The 3,355-nt window shown below is 45.2% G+C and overlaps 1 protein-coding gene across 6 annotated transcripts in view; it reads left to right on the top strand.

Moving 5' to 3' along the window:
* ARHGAP5 (Rho GTPase activating protein 5) overlaps window positions 1-3,355 on the top strand; it is a 70,460-nt gene that overhangs the window by 3,966 nt on the left and 63,139 nt on the right. For 3 of the 6 annotated variants that reach the window (XM_017895898.1, XM_017895893.1, XM_017895895.1), the window contains exon 1: window positions 135-334. The exons of the other annotated variants lie outside the window; for them this stretch is intronic. The gene's annotated coding sequence lies outside the window, so the exon portion shown is untranslated. Of the gene's footprint in view, window positions 1-134; window positions 335-3,355 lie in introns of those variants that run through there. 6 annotated transcript variants of the gene reach the window in all.

Below are 3,355 nucleotides of genomic sequence, written 5' to 3'. Positions count from 1 at the left end.
GAGTGGCCGCCATTACTGAGCCCGGCGCGGCGGCGGGCGCTGGGGAAGGGGGGAGGGACGGGGCCAAGGCTGGTGGCGGGAGGGAGGGAGGGAGGGTGGCTGAGCTGGCTGCGGGAGCCGTGGGGCTCAGGGTTTCGGGGCGTGTGTGTCGGGGAGGGCGGGGGGAGGTGGCTGAAGGGACGCGCCGCTCGGTGAACGCGCCGGGGAAGAGAGGCGAGCAGAGAGTGGAGGAGGAGGCGGCGGCGGCGGGAGCGCTCCCCAGGAATGTCGCTGCCGCCGCCACCGCCGGGGCCGCTGCCGTTGAGGAGGAGACGGAGGAGACCGACGTTGTTAGGTAGGACCTTGCGGCCCCCGCTCCTCTGAGCCTGCCTGCCCCCTCCCGGACGGGGACCCTCCTGCGGCTAGCTGCCCCGCTCGGTCGCCGCTGCCGGTTGTAACCAGTTGAAGGGGCTGGGGCCCCGCGGCCGCCGAGGGGAGCCTGGCGTTGCATTCGGTTTTCGCAGGCCGGGCGGGCAGCAGCTGCAGCGTTAGGGATACGGTCGGCGTGAAGGGCAGAGAGGCCGGGGGAGGGGGTGCTTTCTCCACAGGTGACGGGGCCAGGGTCGGCGGAGGCCTGGTTGCTGGCCGGGGATCGCCGGCCCCGCCAGGGGTCCGCTCTCGCCCGTCGCCTCACTTCCTCGGGTCTCGGGTGGTCCATCGGGAGGGGAGGTGGCGGTGTCCGTTGGCCGGGTTGCTGCTGTTAACGAGTTCCACCTGGAAGGGGTACACGGGGCGGGTGGAGATTCGCGGAAACAGTCTCGGTTGCAAACTTAAACGCCTTGTAGGGGGATCGGCCCTTTCACTTTCCCTCATCTTCCCGACTCCTCCCTGGGTTCTCTTCACCAATTTTCCATCCGCTTTGAAGCTTGGAGTAAGATCTGAGAAGTTGCACTGCGCAACCAGAGCCCAGAGTCCTATGGGCTGACTGTGACTGGGTTGAGGCTTTGATACTGAGTTTTCGCTAGAATAACCTCCAGATTCTTCCTCTCTTTCCACTAAAGAAAAGTATCGGGGTGGGGGTGGGGAGCCGCGCGGGAGCGCGCGCGCACTTATCCACACAGAAATACTCCCTCTCACCCTCCCTCTACAGCGTTATTAGAAATGCAGGAGAGCTGAAGGCACGGGGTAGCTGAGGTTGAAAGGTGCACGGAAGTAAGGGCAAACTGTTACTAGGACGTTTAGTAAAATCCCGAGAAAGTTGTAGGGGAGACGCTTATACTTCTACCATGTGATAGAAATGCGGATTTGGCCACAGCTTAATAAATGGGAATTCAAATATTTTTGAGACAGAGCAAGATAGGCATATAGATGGGTTTGTGCTCACGTTTTAAGTTTAAATTCTCATCGATCATTTACTTTTTCCTTTGTGATAGGTAGGAAACTGAATTTTTTTTTGTTAATGTTCAGGTATAAAACAGCAAAATGCTTCGCTGTATTTACTAGTACTTGCTTATGTTGCCTTCTACAGGTGGCGGGTGGGGGGGGGGTTGGTCGAGTTTGTCAGTTCCACTTAAGTCCAGAACCAATATTCAGTTAGAACAGTTAGGTGTTAGGTGGTGTTTATCCGCGTGAAGGATCTGGTTCACTTCATGGGAGATTGCTCTACATTTCCATTTAAAATGGTTCTCCTAACAAAAATTTCATCTAGATGCAACGATTAGACATTTGGAATAATGTTTGGTTTAAAAATATGTTAATGAAACCTGTTAATTCCAGTTTATTTGTACTTTAATACCATAAAACGGTATTCTTATTCAGTGTTTGTAGATAAGCATACTAACCGTATAGGTAACCTACTGGACAGTTTCCTGAGTAAGATTTTGCTTTCATTTTAAATTCCTTTCTCATTTTTTGCTTTCATCTATCCTTTGTATACTAATTGACCTCCATTACCTTTATCTATAGTACAAAGAGTGGTAAGTATGTGTTACCAAAAACTTGCAAAGATACTGGAGCAATTTATGACTAAACACACTGGAGTGAAAGGCTGTGCATACCTATGCTTGTAACTTTCAAGAAATAGCACTATTGATCTAATTGACTTAAAGCAGAATCAGACGGTACAGATGATTAAATAACTATTGATTTGCTTGTCTTGTGTAGGCTACGTTTTTAAACCCAGATCAACATGTCTTATTTTGCCATTCTCTGTGCATTAATTGTTAAGAGTACTGGGGAGTGAAGTGGGTTACCCTTTGATGTAAGAATTGTGGCAGAATTCTGTTATCTTTATGAGTTTTGTAGTACCCCTCCCCATTTAAACGACCTTAGCAATTTTTAAAATGTGTTCCAAAATTATTACCTTAATTATGTCACAAATACTTATCTTAAGTGTTTTGAAAACCGTCTTCCCTTCTTATTTGTGTTTGAAAAGCTTATTAGCACTTTTTTTGGAGAGTTATTTTGACCTTGAAAGGTAAGATTATTTAAGGAATGAATATTGTATTTGCATTCCATTTTTGGATTTGAAGTAGCGATACAGCTTATAATAAGTTTTCTAACTCACTTTTTTAATTGAAAAAAAAGTTAGGTCTTATAAAGACTTTAAACTTTTCCATCATTGGCAGGATGTAAGATGAGTGTTGGCCTTTAGTGGTCACTTCTTAAATATGAAATGGCATAATAGAGATTTTCTTGGTAGCTACAGAATAAGTTTTGTCACAACTCTAGTTTCCATAGATACTATTTTAAGAACTATTTATTTGGGTTGTGTGGTCCACAGTTTTTTCTTTGCATACCAAGAAGGTGTGCAGTAATATAATTGGCTGAAGAAGCATTGTACAATGTTCTGTTTTAGTGATGTTTATGTCTCTGAAAGATACTTGTAATATACATTTAAAGTACACCAAGGGAATTTAATTTCTAAAAGAACTGTGAAGAAACATCAATAAAGTGATTCATCATTCAGTAATTTGAGTAATCAGGCTCTTAAGTGCAGGCTTTTGTCGATCATTTTATTGAAGTAGGAAAACTATATTAGAAATTAAGAAAACGCTTCAATGCTAAGAATTTTAAGTATGAACTTTAATTGGTTTTCAAACTCTGTTCCTTGGATTCCTGTGGGTTTTTTCCTAGATGCCTTGAGATTTCCTACGACAACCCGCCCTCCCAAACCAGGACAGCTTCTGTTTTTATGTATTAAATGTATTGTATTTAAATATAAGAAAAATATTTATTATTTAAATATAAGAAAAATAGCTAATGGGTACTAGGCTTAATACCTGGATAACAACAGACCCCCTTGACATGAGTTTGCCTTTATAACAAACCTGCACATGTCCCCCTGAACTTAAAGTTAAAAAAGAATGCCCCTAAA

This window comes from Rhinopithecus bieti, unplaced genomic scaffold (assembly GCF_001698545.2).
Source record: "Rhinopithecus bieti isolate Rb0 unplaced genomic scaffold, ASM169854v2 scaffold_21703, whole genome shotgun sequence".
NCBI classification, from domain to species: domain Eukaryota; kingdom Metazoa; phylum Chordata; class Mammalia; order Primates; family Cercopithecidae; genus Rhinopithecus; species Rhinopithecus bieti.
This window is presented reverse-complemented; position numbering and strand designations above follow the sequence as displayed.